This window comes from Phalaenopsis equestris, unplaced genomic scaffold (assembly GCF_001263595.1).
Source record: "Phalaenopsis equestris unplaced genomic scaffold, ASM126359v1 Scaffold000812, whole genome shotgun sequence".
Lineage (NCBI taxonomy): Eukaryota > Viridiplantae > Streptophyta > Magnoliopsida > Asparagales > Orchidaceae > Phalaenopsis > Phalaenopsis equestris.
Genome location: NW_018165252.1, coordinates 128,678 through 144,910, shown reverse-complemented (window position 1 = coordinate 144,910; position 16,233 = coordinate 128,678). Strand labels below are relative to the sequence as shown.

At 33.4% G+C, this 16,233-nt stretch overlaps 1 long non-coding RNA gene across 3 annotated transcripts; it reads right to left on the bottom strand.

The window, feature by feature from the left end:
- Positions 1–7,364: 7,364 nt before the first annotated feature.
- Positions 7,365–9,934, bottom strand: LOC110031422. Of its 3 annotated transcripts, XR_002294736.1 has the most exons (4): positions 9,801–9,934; positions 8,776–8,869; positions 8,004–8,129; positions 7,365–7,917 (listed from the first exon to the last, which is right to left on the bottom strand). It is a non-coding gene; the product is annotated as an uncharacterized LOC110031422 (long non-coding RNA). The 3 variants fall into 3 exon arrangements; XR_002294737.1 differs by lacking the exon at positions 7,365–7,917 and having other exon boundaries at positions 7,924–8,129; positions 9,792–9,934; XR_002294735.1 differs by lacking the exon at positions 7,365–7,917 and having other exon boundaries at positions 7,924–8,129; positions 9,801–9,933.
- Positions 9,935–16,233: the final 6,299 nt, after the last annotated feature.

The window sequence follows — 16,233 nt, the reverse complement described above, 5'->3', positions numbered from 1 at the left end:
CCCTCGGATGAGAGAAGGAATTTGGAGGGATATTAAATCCAAACAAAATTTCTTCTTTAACAACTTCTTTCATTATTGGGTTTAATCTCATCTGAGGATCAGCTTTAGGTTTTAGGTTTATATTACTCCTCTGAGGATCAGCTTTAGGTCCGTATTAATCATCTAATAGAATTTTGTGCATATTCCTTTAATATCTGCTAAATTTAATATCTGCTAAATTCCATCCAAAAGCTTTTTTATATCTTTTCAACATCTCAATTAATTTTTGTTCTTGAATTTTTGTTAATTCAAAAGATATAATAACATACAATGTAGATGACTCTCCTAAAAACACATATTTTAATGGAGCAAGTAATATTTTTCAATTCAAGTTCAGGTGGTTTAATACTTGAAGGAACAAGATTTTTATTATTGTTTTCCGAAAAATCTAACATTTTGAATTTGTCCTGAATATAATCTGAATCTTCTTCTATTATTTCATCATTGTTTTTTAAAAATTCTCCTTGCTTTAATTTGTCTTCAAACTCTTCCTTAAATTGTTCATTAAACTGTTCATTACTCAGATAATTAGTTACTTCCATCCTAAAACATTCATTATCTTTTTCTATTGCAGGATATTTCATAGCTTTTGTAAATAGCTTTTGTCATAGCTTTTGTAATATTAAATGTTACTTCTTTATCATTAACTCTCATTATTAATTCTCTTTTTACATATCTATCACTGTTCTTTCTGTTGCAAGAAATGGTCTCCCCAAAATAATATGAATCTCTTTCTCTTCCTCCATATCTAATATTATAAAGTCTAGAAGGAAAATAAATTTATCCACTTTTATTAATACATCTTATATAACTCCTTTTGTATAAGTTATTGATCGATCAACTAACTGAAGAGTTACAGTAGTATGAGAAATCTCTCCCAAATCTAAATGTTTAAAAATCGATAAAGACATAAGATTGATACTCGCTCCTACATCACATAAGGCTTTTCCAAAAAACTTTTCACCAATAGCACAAGGTATAGTAAAGCTACGAGGATCTTTTAATTTTTTAGGAAGCTTTTTTCTGAATAATAGCACTACACTCTTCACTGAGTGCAACGGTCTCGTGATCTGTAAACTTCCTTTTCTTGTTTAGTATATCCTTCGTAAATTTCACATATCTTGGCATTATCTTCAACGCCTCAATGAAAGGAATATTTATCGTTAACTTTTTAAGGATTTCCAATAATTTTGTAAATTGTTTATCTTTATTCTTCTGCTTCAATCGTTAAGGAAACAGAAAACAGAGGTAATGGTTTTTCTAAAGGAACTTGTGTTTGTTCATTTTCATTTTGGTCACTTTCCATTTCTTGCTTCTCTTCATCAACTTCAGTTTCTCTTTGGATCTTTGTTTCAACTTCTTTTCCACTTTTTAATTGAATAACTTTAATTTGCTCCTTATTTTGATCTTTTGGATTAACTTCCATAATACTTGGAAGAATTCCCAAAGGTCTGTTACTAAGTGCAGTAGCAATATGTCCTAATTGATTTTCAATATTTTTAATAGCAGCCCCTTAATTTTGTATTTGATTTCCCATGTTCAACATTACTTCTTCCATTTTCAACTTCTTTTCCTTAACTTGTGGGTTAGGGTTAGAGTTAAATTCAGGAGGATAATAAGGTCAATAATTAGGATTTCCTTGGTTGTTCAAATTTCTGGAGGAATTCACCAAATTCTTATAATTATTCCAACTAAAATTAGGGTGATTCTTCCATCCACGATTATAATAATTAGAATAGGGATTGCTATTTCAATTATTTATAGCATTTAAAGTTTCATAAGATGATTGAGTATCAAGTATATGTTCTAGTGAATTTTCCTTTAACTTTGGGGGTATTTAAGAATAGTTCACTCAAATTTGATCAATCTTTTTTGAAATAACAGCAAATTGAGATGCCAAAATAGACATTGCATCAAAGTCATGAATACTAGCTACTCTCTTAGAATTTACCCTTTCAGAGGGCCATTGAAAATTATTAGTAGTCATTTCTTCAATTAAAGAATATGCTTCGTCAAAAGGTTTTGACATTAGTGATCCACCTACAACAACACCTATAATAGATCTAAGTGATCCTACTAATCCATTGTAAAATTTTTAAATTATTAACCAATCTGGTAAAACATGGTGTGGACATTTTCTAAGAAGATCTTTAAATCTTTCTCAAGCTTCATATATCGATTCCCTTCAAACTAAAAAAAGATGTAATATTGTTTCTAAGCTTAGCTGTTTTTAAGGGTGGAAAATATTTAGCCAATAATTTTTTTGATAGTTCTCGCTAAGTTCTGATAGATCCAGGTGCTAATGAATTTAACCAAGTTTTAGCTTTATCCCTTAATGAAAAAGGAAAAGTCTAAGCCTAACAACATCATTAAACATTCCATCATATTTAAAAGTAGCACAAATTTCAAGAAAACTAGCAAGATGTAAGTTAGGATCTTCAGCAAGTGTTCCTCCAAACTGATTATTTTTTACAATTTGGATAATAGCAGATTTAAGCTCAAATGAATTAGCCGCAACATTAGGATTTTGAATAGTCAAGTGAAGTTCATCTGCTGTCGGCCTAACATAATCTTTTAAAGGTCTTCGTCAATTTTCATTAATTTGATTATTTAAGTAATTTGTTATTTCGTTTAAGTTTTTTATTTCTTTTTGTTGTTTTTGGATTTTGCTAATAGTATGTTCTAATTCTGAATCGTAAGATACTAAACCTTCAAATCCAATATTTCGCATAAACAAATATAATAAATAAAAAAAATTCTTAAAAATAATTTTTAAATAAAAATAATTTTTTTTGGATTATTGATTTTTTTTAAAATTTTTTCTAAATTTATTTTTTGTTATATTATCTCTAAATTCCCTAATTTACCAATTCTATTTAATTTACTGTTACCTTCCCCGACAACGACACCAAAAACTCGATCTGCAATGAAATATAGTTGTGCAAAATATATAAAGTTGACTCTGCTATGCAACGGTATCAAAAACTTGATGTAATCTTTTATAAATAAAAAATTTAAGCAATTAATGTTGGGATTCTATACAAGTATATGTATCGTGATCAAGTAATAAAGAACTTTCTATTTAAGCCCAAATATTGATCCCACGTGGAAGGTTGAATTTTGAAATGATAAATTACTAGGAAATTCACAGAAAGTAAAACAAAATTACTATCACTAAGTTCGAATGTTAAGATATTATCAGAACAAAATTATTTAACTACTAGCAAAACTGAAATGCAAAGTTTAAACAGTAACTACTAAACTAACTACTAAACTATTAACTATTAAACTATGTTTATGTAATGATGATTTCTTATGTGAAAAAGCTTATTTCTCACTACAATGAGATTTTGGTAAAATGAGATGAGATAAATGATTTTAATATGTGTTGTACCAAATAGAAGCAGTTTTAATTCTCTACCGTGATACAATGTTATAGAAAACTATTGGCTAATCCCAGGTTTAATCCCTAAATCCGTGGCTATGCTAGGAAGATACTGGCTCCTACTCCAGAGCTCCCATTTCCATTCACCTGAAGGGTAACTCTTGTTTTAGTTCTTAAACACTAAGACCGAATTGAGGATTTTAGTCTGTCACTCTAAAATCTCCAATTCTACACCCAACAATATATATTTTCCTATTTATTTGCACTTACTTCCATGAACAAAATTCTACTTCATGGAATCAAATGTGATCTTCACTCTGTTGTAGAACTCATACTCCATTTCCTGGATCATATGTTTCACAAAAAAATTTAACAATTCAATTGGCCAGATCAAAAAGTAAATTAAGCTCGGAGTTGAAAAATAATCATAATTTATTTTATATTTTAACATTGACACATTCATATTATTTTTTCATTTTAGCATATCTCAAAGTAGGGAGAAAGATAAAGGAAACTACTCAGGCTTCATGAGAAAGATACAACAAAATATAAATTTAATATATAAAAGAAAGTTCATACAACAGTATAATACAACAAAACACAAATTTCATATATAAAAGAAAGTTCATGCAACACTATATCCCTTGTAGCCTTTCCTAGGAAATGCAGGAAGAATAAATCTCTCACTTTTATTCCATCTCCAACACTCTTAGAGAAAGATTCACATTTAATCTTAACACAAAATCTCTAAATTCTTAAAGTAAAATCACTAATAGACTCCAAAATGGTGGTGGAATGAAGTTGGAAAAGTGTGTGGTATGTAAGAGAATGAATGGTGGTGGGGAATGGCGAAAGAAGCGAATTTTCTGATCAATTTCGACCCCAAATAGAGCGTAGAGTCAGTTCTCCAATAGGTGCATCCAAAAACTCTTCAAAAAGCATCTAAATTAATCGAATCTTCTAGAAACAGGGTCTGAACAAACACTGGCGTCGTGGTCCGTTATTTAATTCAATGTTCTCTGTCAAAAGGCGTCGCCGACGCTGAACAAATTTTCAACTTCTCCATTTTGACTCCAAATTTCATTATTTTTCCTTCTTTTTTGCTCTAAGTCCTAAAATTCAACAACCTGCAAGAAAACATTAAAAATATCTTTCATTAAAGTGCAATATCACAAAAAATGAGTATAAAATATGAGTCTAAAAATACATATATTTCTGCGTATCAATATCCTTCCTGCAGAACAACCAAATTTTATTATTGATGTTAGGAAGAAAAACATATTTTGAGAAGCTTTTGAGTGGTTTTCTAGAAATATTATGAGCCAGGGGTTCTAAGATAACTAAAGTGTCGCATGCCATGACATGTTGGTTGGTGGGGTTCACTGTAAGTCCTCTCAAATCACGAGTTCGATCAATAATGGTGTTGGGTTCTCAAATATTTAGGCACATGACGCAGACTCTCATCATAGGGCTTAGCACATGAGAAATCGGCATTTGGGCCTATGCCAAATGGCGATTTCCTTTTGCAAAAAAAAAAAGCATATGTATATATATATATTATATATATATATATATATAATTTTAAACCATCCAAATGCACATATTATGAGTGATAGAATTGTATTTAGGAAAATTCGCATGCATATCCCAAAATTCTTATGTGATGTTAAAAATTTAAATATTGTGCATGTAAATATGAAAATTTAGATATAAGATATGCAAATGCATAAGAATTATGTGATATGTATAATGTATGTAAATGGCTCTTATATTTAATGAAAAGTATGGAGCATATAAATCATATCTCATGTTCATTGTCATCCAAGGCGACATTTAAAATTGTATTGATTTATTTATGACTTAAATGCATACAAAGCATACCAAAATAATAAGATACAATTACCTTAGAATTTTTTAGAGATCACTCATAACCAATGAAAATCTCAAAAAAATTAGGGTTAACTTTGGCTGATTTGTATAAATTATTTCAGTTTAAACAGTTCGGTTAAGAACAAACAAAAAATTAGTTGTTGGTTGGAATCCAATTATGAGCAAACATCATACATTGCATACCTTATATGTATAATATCAATTTACTTTTATGAATCCTCACTTTAATTTTGAATTTTTGATCTTTCAGTTTGTTTGATTTAAATAAAATTAAAACTGAACCAATAATAAAAAAATAGAATTTTAAAGTTTTAAGAACCAATACCAAAATACATTTTTAAAACCGAACAAAATCAACCAATTTTGCTCGATGCAGTTCAATTTTTTTATTATTAATTTGACTAAATAATTCACACCTTTAGCCAAACCCAATGTGACACGTACCTCAAAAGTCAATAAGAAAACTTGGATAGACTTTATTTATGAGAGTCTGGATTGAACTAGCTAATTTAAAATTCAATAGCTTAGTTAGGCTTCTTATTGCACATGGGTTAGCATAATGAGCTCAAAGTAGCTTTAAGTTCCTCATATGCTCAATCAATCTCATGTTCATTTTATTTGCGATTAAATTTGGTTTGAATCAAGGCAACTCTTGTTCACACAATTGAGTCATTGTTGAGTCAAGATCCAATTGAGCTCAACTAGGTCAAATGGCCATAGTAATTATTCTATTAATTACAGTGCCACCCTAAGGAGGTTTTTAGGTAAGTTAAATAAGTTTTGATGAGGTTTAGTTTATTTGTCTCATCATTAATTTAATTGATTAATAATGGATTTAAATTCAATAAATCTCTATTGGAGCCCAATAAACATGAATTTGACACCACTAGACCTTGGAAGGTGTTTACCCAAATTTGATTAACTATATTTTTGGTTTGAGTGCATTAGATTTTATGTGACTTTAATGGGCCAAGTGTTCAGTTTAACTAGGCTAGGGCTTGTACTTAGGTTAACAATTTAAAGGAGAGCTCCTTATATGTCAAATATCACTTAAAATGAATTGAAGCTCACCACTTCTAGGGGAATTTGGATTTGACCCAAAAATCCTCTTCATAGGTTAAGGTCTCTTGGTCAAAGGAGTTTGACCTTGCTCTTATATGATATTAGTCATGTCAAAATTTTATTTAAGAATCAAATGGGTCATGATTGAATTAAATTGGATAAGATTTTATTATTTGATTTTATAATAAGTCACTTGGTCAAATTAATTTGAATTTGGGATTAAAGACCTTATATTAGCTCACTAATGGTCCTTAATGATTCATAGACGTATTAGGATCATCAAGAATCAAATTTTGAGAAAAAAAAAAGATATTTGATTTTGATGGGTACAAGATTAACATGAGTTGAGTTGGCCAAATAACGTTGATAAGCCTCATTGACTCGAGAAAAATTCAAGAGATGGTTTGAGCTGCTGGAGTGGGTCCTAGAGTATTGGATTCAATTTGGGCTCATTAGATTATGTGAGTCTTATAAGGTAACCTAAAATTTGACCCAGGCCTAAATGAGCTTAATTGGAGTTGAGTCCCTTCATTTCATCCTAAACTTGTTATTTTCCTCCTAACTACATTTAATAATCAAGATTTTAATTTATGTTCATTTAAATCCAAAGGAAATAAAGTCTTCTTTGGGCTAGCCATTCATTAAGGTGTGTAGGAAATCACCTAAGGCTCATTAAGAGGGAATATTAGATCTAATAGTGAATCTTAAGAGTTATGGGGAGGGTTAGGGAGACTTACCAACCTCGTAAAAATGAGATCAACACTCACGAATGCTCAGATTATTTCGCTTATATTTGGCTATAAATGACAATCTCATCAAAATAGAATATCATACAGTCCTCTGTAAATGATCTTAAAGTATCATACAAAGATAAAATGGGATCACCATTTACTCAAACTTTGTGGCTGTGTGATTTTAGAGATAAATTTTTTAGTCGTGTAGCAATCATTAGTTGGTATAATGTCAAGCACTTTAAGGAGTGGGCCATAATTCTTCATCAAGATTTTTACTTAGTACAAAGTATATGCAACACCACCAATTTTAAGTTGTGCTCATCATGGTTTGTGATCCATACAAGAAGATTCTTAGCTTAATTATTTATTGGGTTTAATAATCAAGCACTTCAATCCGTATCTCTTTTCCTACACCCAGAAGTTGTGATACATCTCGATTAGTAAATGCAATACATGAGGGAAGGTTAATGTTAAGATTTATAGCTCTTCAAAAAGGCATCCCGTTTGACAATTACAAACGTCAATTGCAGTTTTCTTCAAGTTGTTGTAACCTCAACCCTCACTCAATTACTCTTGCAAATAGTCATATGCATCCCTATTTGGCTTCTTTGGTTGGACTAAACACATAACGTAATGCCAACATGCATTGATCATCATCCTCACATGTCTAGCCGCGCCATATCAAAATGCTAGTAACATTTACCTCTATCAGTATTGTGTCTTGCATTATCTTGTTGAGATCGTGTTCTTATGTTTTTAGTATACAGTAGTATATTTATCTCGTAAATATTGTCATCTGAAGATGTCCTGACATATATTTAAGGGATCAGTTCATGAATATGTCATTCAAATACTCCCATGATGGCGAAGAGATTACAACTTATAGAGATTACCAGTGACATTACCGAATCACCATCAACATTTTGCTAAATTACATCCAGAGCAATCATAATACTAATGATCCTTCTACTTAAATGCAGCATTCTTCGAAGATCCAACAGCAGCAAAGTCCTGCAAGGCTGAAATGCAAATACTTTCTTACTTCAAATTGTCAGCAAGTAACGATAGTATATTGGAAGGAATATTTACATACATGCCACCCATTTTTTATTATATTTGCATAACAGTTAAATTTCAATTTTATATACATTTGATGTGGCACAAAAGATTATGAGTGATGTAAATATAAAATGTAAAATTTAGCTGCTTGAATTGTGAATATATAGGAATTGGTTGGTAGCATGAAAATGCCCCTTATTTAAGTGCGGAGTCCAATGAAATCACGCCACAGGAGAATATTTCCGGTGACACTGGAGAATATTCTCCCGTGTTATGCAGATGTTGTTGTATGTTATTCATGTGTTATTGTGTTCTGAGAATATTTTAACCAATGAACAATTACATGAGAACAACCCAAAACTTTTTATTTACAAATCCACCGGCCTATTTCATCCATTTTTCGAATTCTCGCTCAAATATCAAAATTTATGGTAAAATCCCTACCCATATTTTTTATTTTTATCAAATCCTCAATAATTTGATTGCGGCATAATATCACATGTGTGATTAATTTGTAAATATAAATATTTTTGGCGGTATATATGTAAATATCTATTTAATCAAATGAATTAAGAAAAAAACAGAAGTGGCAAATCGCTTAATTACCATCCTTCAATGAAGCCTCTCTCGCCTCTCTTCTTCGTCTTTGCATGGCAGCATTTCTTGGTCTGTGGTGCCGAGGAATCCATGGGATAGCCCACTATTAACCCACATTTGTAAATAAAATTAGAATATTTTTAAATAATTTTTAAATGTTTTCTATGTATTTTAGTTTTGCATCAAGACTCCAATCATAATCTGTCACGTGTACAGACAAGCCCATCTTAGTAAGAAAAAAAAATTAAATTAATATATGGGTGGGTCTGCTTGTACACGGGGCAGACCTTGATTGGAATCATGATGCAAAACTGCACCAGGACTCCTGATGCAATAATTTTTCTCTTTAAAGAGAAGAAATATTATATACAGACAGAGAAGGCGTGGATAGGTGCAGATTTAGTACTCTTGTGGTGATATTCATCATATTACCATCACAATATCACTACGCTGCCGCAATCCATGCATACATATATACATAAAAAAAAAATTAATTGTTGAATTCTCTAGAAATTATAAATAGATTATTTAAAAATTTAATATGCTAACAAAGTTCAGTTTTCTTATTAATTAATAATTCATAAGCAAATAAAGAAGAAATTAAGAGATGAATTGATTCATGTTGTAAAACCTACCAGAAATTCATAAGAAAATATTAGGTGCGTCCCTTTAACGATGCAATTTCGAGCCGAGTTAAGGTCGGCTTGAAAGAAAATTGATCTAATATTTCGGCTCGCAGCTCGACTCATTTTATTTTGATACGAGCGATTAATGTTTTTCAATCTAAATTCGCTAAATTCTCAACCCTAATATCAATAGGGCTGCTAACAATCCAATTCCAAAGCCAAGCTAGGGTCGGCTCGAAATAGATTTGAAAAAAAATTTGATCCGAAGTTTTGGCTCAGAGTTCGGCTCTTTTATTTCGATCCATCTCGATCCAAGCCAAAATTTGAATCAATTTTCAAGCGATTGTCTGCACGTACGGACAACCGCAGCTAATATTTTCTCGAGATTAAGAGAGATACAGAGAGAACCAGGGGGATATTGTTGAGCTTTTGTTCCTTTTGCAGCAGGCTTCTTGTCCATATTGTTTCAGCAGAGCTAATTACTTAGCAAGAAGCTCTTCTCCAAGCTGAAGGCTTGATTCTCTCGCCCACCGTCTCAGACTGAATTATATAGCCTCATATTAAGGAAAAATTATTATGTCCGGACTCCGTACATAGAGATACGTTTAGAGTCGAATAAATCTCCTCCACGTGAAGTTGATAGAAAAAAAAATAAAAAACTCATTTTCTTGTGATCCGGCCTGGTAACTATGGGGAAAATTTCTCCATCTTTATTCATGTGTTATTGTGGTGATATTGACGTGTTATTGTGTTATTATAACAACGAGAATATTCTTAGAACACAATAATACATGAATATCACTACAATAACATCTGAATGATGAAGAATAACACGGGGGGAAATATTCCCTTGTGCTAAAACGATTTTTTTTTAATTTTTGTCACCTCCACATGACGTGATTTTAGTGGACTCTGGACCTATCTCTACGTCCGGACTCCTGACGTAATATTTTAAGTGATAATATATTATTTTATTTTGCTATTTATTTATTTATTTTGTAACAGAGCAAGACAAATATGACCTATTTAAATTATTTAATCATTTTTTTTGGATTTTTAATAATTATTTTTAAGTATGAGAATTATGAGACTATTCTTTTGCATCATCTTTTCAGCTGGAGTGATGGAGCATCAGATTCTTCCTGATAAATGAAGAATAAGGCATGAATTCTCACCAACTATTTTTTTCTTAGAAAATTATATTTAAATTATTACATAAATACCCCATAATTCTTATATTATTACATGTATAACATCTAAACTTTAGTTTTTATATTTATATCATCTATTATGTTTTGAAAAGGAATTGAATGTCATAAATGTAAAAATCAAAATTTATGACATAAGAATTGTGTGGTATGTTTGTAATTAATAAGTTGTTACATTTTTTTTTTTTTTGCAAAGAGTGATGTGGCCACAGAATATATGCTTCAAAATCTCAAATTGGGCCCAAACTCGGTATAATGCTAAATAAAATCAAATATAATGACCCGGAGGATGAGTTCAAGCTGATAAGGATCGAAATAACTCAATTTGAGTCATCTTGTTTTGATTTCGAGCTCGTACTGATCCAAATAAGAAAATTTTGGGCCAGCTCGTTTTGATTTCGAGCAGGATTGAGCATAATTCAATTTCGAGTCGGGTTGGCTTGAAATTGAAAATAACTAGCCACAAGTCAATCTCAATCCGAACTCAATCCATTCGAGCATATTTTGAGCCAGCCTGAGCTTAGCTCAAAATCGGCTCGTTAACAACTCCCTACTCGTAGTCCCCTTTTCTCGTTAGGGTTTCACTTGATTTACGATTTTTAGCATATTTGGTGCATGTGTAGGGCAGGAATGTGCACAAATTATTTTCTTATGATGCATTTATTTTTGATAAATTATTTACTATTTTGGACTGCCAGATCATTTGATAATTTATTAAAGTTATTGGCTGACGAGTTTCTCAAACGAGCATTGTCTACGAACACAAATGGGGTGAAAAAATTAATGAAAACCTTTGACTTGGGCAATGTGAAAATAGACACATGTTTGAATGAGTATAAATTTTTTTTGTGGATTTAGCTTGATGTTGATAAATCAAAAGATTTAGGGTCTGTTTGGGGCAGCTGCAGCTTATCCAGCTTCTGCTGATAAGCAGCTTATCCTAATAATCTGCTGATGAGCAGCTGATCCTGATAAGCTGTCTGGCTGTTTGGTTGGTGCTTATGGAAAACAACTGATCCTGGAAAATTGATCATTCTGCCCCTGTTCTGAATAAGCAGTTTAGCTGTTTGGTTAGTGTGTTTTGTAAACAGTTTATTTGAATTTTTTTTAATTAAATGAATAATTTGTGCAGCAGAATCTGTTTTTTTCTCAACAAAATTAAAGATCACTGTAAAAGCAATCCAACGCTCCAGTTGCACCCGCCTTCCAAGCTGCAGTTGCAAGTATTGGATTATCAACTTCAATTTTCCTAGATAAAGATATTGAAACATGGTTAAATACTTGTGTATTTTGTCACAAGAAAATTATCATGCAATTACTAATCACAATATAATTAATAATTTTATGGGCAAAAGTTATGTAATATAATCTGGAATTCTGATGCATACATAGGAGTGTAATGTCTCCAATGAAATGCTCACAAAATTCAAATCATTCCTCAGCTATTCAAAAACTGTATTGAACATTTCTAATTCAGCTTCACCTTCATCAAGTTCCGTCATTCCTTCCTCGAAGCCTCAAGAATCCAAGATAATTATAAAGTGAATAAAATGCTCATCCTCATTACTATCAAGTTCTAGAAATAGAAAATGACTTAGGATAAAAGCAACAATTAGGATAAAAGCAACCCATTGATCAAATAGTAAAACTAGAACAATAGCGCAAGAAAGTCTCTGGAAGCAATATTTTTGATAAACTCTTTTTTTTTAACTCATGGAATTTCAAGAAAGTCTCTGGAAGCAACAAAGTAAATTTCAGATGAGCCTTTTAAACCACTGCACAACCTCCGGCGGACAGCCGCCGAGCTTCCCTCTAAAGGGGACCAGAAACCACGAATCTAATTACCACCACCCAAAATCTCTTCAATCGCATGGAACTCATACTAAGAAGCTCCAAAACCCAAATTCAACTATAAACAGAACTTCACCAACCATGACCATTAATGGAGAAGCTGCTTCTTTACCAGAGGAACTAACTAAAGCCAGTTTTATGTGCAAGCAGCAAGGCATTGAAGAGCTTTCTCAGCTTCTCTCTAAAAATGATTACAGCAAACATTCCATGAAGTTTGAGCCCTTCTTCATGGGACCTCTGGTTCATTTTGACAATGAAGCTTCAGGTGAGAAGAAGGTTGTGCTTGCTGTGTTTGTTTCTTCTGCTTTAGGAGTTTTCCGCTTTACAGAGGAAGCAAGGAAGCTTCTCCGCTTTATTCTTGGCATATGGCAGCTTCAGCGGAGCGGAGGAAGACCAGAGAGTCGGCGGAGGAAGCGCGGGTCTTCGGCGAAGCGGAGGAAGACCGGAGAGTCGACGGCGACGGAGAGGTACTTCGGCCCAAGGAAGAGCGAAGCTGGAGGCAGAGGCGAGCGGATAAGGGTGTGCGCGTAAAACATTCCCCAATCATGCGTTTGTATATTGCACTTCTTTCATTTAGTTTAAAAAGTTATTTGTATGTTGATGATTAGGGTGCTCTCGTGAAACATAGAGGAGACACTACATGCAATGACATTCATAGTTTGCCTCTTGGCACAACAATTCACATCAAGGCTAATGAAAATGGCGTGTTGTGTAATATTATGGAGTCAACATTATTTTGGTTCTGTATGGGTATTGTTGATTTTTGGCATCAAATTTTGATGTCTCATAGGCATGAAATCTGTTTGAGGATACGTGACTATGCTTAGCTTCCGAGTGTCCAAGAAATCCAATCAGACCTCCTGGTACATGCCCCAAGCACGAAACCGGGACTAGTAATGACTTGGCCCCATTCGGGATAATTCTCCGGGAGTTGGTGTTAGTCCCAACTTTGGACGAGTTCTACGTCTGCTCTGATGACAAGTGACCAAAATCCATCAATCCGGAACTTTTTTGAGGCTAAGGTTAGTCGCCAACATCTCCCACACACATTTTGGAAAAATTTTGGTTCAGACTGATTTTACCCCTGCGGGGGTTCGAGACACCTGTGTTGACCTCACTTTTGGTGAGGTCTAGTATTCCTCTTAGTACTTAGAATCTAGCCATAGAACTTTTCCTTGATTATCCTAAAGGATTAGTGATGGGACCCACCACTTTCAGGACTTCAAACTACCTCCTAGCTCTTTTTGAAATCTCACATGGATGTTTATAAACCTCCAACACTTGGAAGGTTAGGACAAACATGTCAATACTCAAGGATGAGTTCCCATAGAACCATGAGGCCTCATGGACACCCTGTTGACACTTGGTGGCTTAGGGCATTCCGCTTCACACACAAACACCTCACATACTCCCTCCTTAGAGATTCACAGTACCGCATGACCCTTTTGGAATCTCCCATGGATGGTCATAAACCTCCAGCACTTGAAAAGTTAGAAGTAACATGTGGAGGCTTCAAAATAAGCTCTTGTAGGACTATGAGGCTTTGGGGAGACTCTTTATGCTTTGGACATTTACCTTGCACTGCAATACCTCCTCGCCACTACAAACCATACAAGATTCCTCCATCTTCAATCCATAATCAAGCCAAGACCCCAAATTCAAATTCATACCAATTTACACAAATCTTGCACAAATACCAAATCAAACTCAGCATCCCACCAAATTTTAAGGATTTGTAACCAATTTAACTGAGCCACATCAAATTCCAAGCTTCAATCCAAAATTGCCAAACACACTTCATTTTTTCCCTCATGACAATTTTTAAAAGTTAACCAAATCTATAAACTGCATCGTGTCATGTGTTCATGGGTTCAATTAAAGTGGAAGAGGGTTCAGGATATGTTTGGGCTTCACATGGGCTAAAATCATCTAATAAATCTACATTAATCCCCAAATAACCCCACATCAATGCCTCAAATAACTCCACTTTTATGCCCTAATAAACCTACTTTCACGCCCTAATAACACCACTTCAACCCTTTAATACACCACTTTAACTCCCTAATAACACCATCTTCATGTCCAAATAACACTACATAACAGACCTTGCAAATCCCAACAATAACACCACAAAATTTCCTTATACACCAAAAAATCGCCAATAACACCACGTGACGATTTAATCGACGTTGATAACACAATATTACAGCCGATTTAATACTGCAGATAACACTGACTTCCGCGGGACTCCAATGACACAGAGATACAACTATGAATAACTCCACGAATAATACTGGAGTCACAAAATCGCAGTAACACCAAAATTCACCCAAAATACCACCATGAATAACACCTCTTCTTTCAGAACCACTGTAATACCACATTAAAATGCCGAATAACACCTGTAATAACACCACTGCCCCCAAACACTAAATAACACCTAAATACACCCAGAATACAACCCCCAATAACACCAAATCTGTAACTTAAGATCCCAAATTCTTTTTTATGAAAACCCAGCCAGACCTCAATTTTTTGCGAAGCTTCCCCTGGCCCCCCCTTGTCCCCATTTGCTATGGTCGCCACTTCCTTCTGCATATGATGCTCCCCACCTTCTCTGTTGTCCTTGATGCCACATCTCCATCGTGCTTTTGATAGGCTCACCCCAAGTAAGTTGAAGGTAGCTTTTTCCTCCCCTTTGGATATAAGAAACCCCACCTAGGAAAAGTTTGGTTGTTGTTGAAACTTTGGTAAAGGGAAGGTGCTAAGGATTTTTTTTTGGGCTTATTCTTGAATTTTCTTTGGGTTTGCATCAAGAGGTAACCTCCTCCTTGGCCTTCTTTTCAACACATGAGAAAATATTTGCTTGAGGAATTTATTTCATGGTTGTTTTCTTAGCTCGAAATGTAGGATAAATGTTCATTTTTGACTCATATGCATAGTTGTTGATTCAGTTCTTTTATGGTCAACTATTTATTATTTGGGGAGCTTTATAGCTCGCTCGTTTGGAGACTTTATTGCTGGATATATATATCAAGGAAATTGCATTTAAATGTACATATCCGCTTGTTTGGTTTCCTTATGGTGAGTTATATATACATGCTTTGGGAGCTTTGTAGCTCGCTCGTGTGATAACCTTGCTGCGGGATACACATCGAGAAAGTTACGTTTTATATGTATACATTTATTGATTTGCTTGGTCTCTTCGTAGATTTGTTTGAATCTTTGTATATCTTTTCAAAAAATACATGGGCATGAATAATTTTTAAGCCCCATTTAGAGTTTGTGTGTAGCAAGTATGGAGATATTCCTCTATATGAATTTATGAGATTCAATCTTATTCTTACTGTTTTAAATAAATGAATATATGAGCAGATTTTTGTAGGCCTTTACATACTTTTGCTCAGTTTCAGATTTGCAATGGATATACCTATTTATTTGCTTGAGATAAATGCATACATGTGCAGCTTTTCTTCATCCTTATGTGCTTATATACACAATGTTTGGTTTCCTAACTGTGTAAGTGGTTCAGATACTTCTCTTTATGTCTAGAATAGTTAGTATATGTTGCGTAATATTTGGAGTCTTTATAATTTGCTAAAATTGGTTCTCATCACATAATATTTGGGAGCTTTATGATTTGGCAAAGTTGGTTCTTACATTTTGTTGAAATTGGCTCTTGTTGCATGGGTTGGGGGCTCTGTAGTTTGCTAATTTGATCTTTGTTACATGGTATACATGAGTAAGGTGGTAGATATGCATGAATTGGAGCTTGGGGGTTG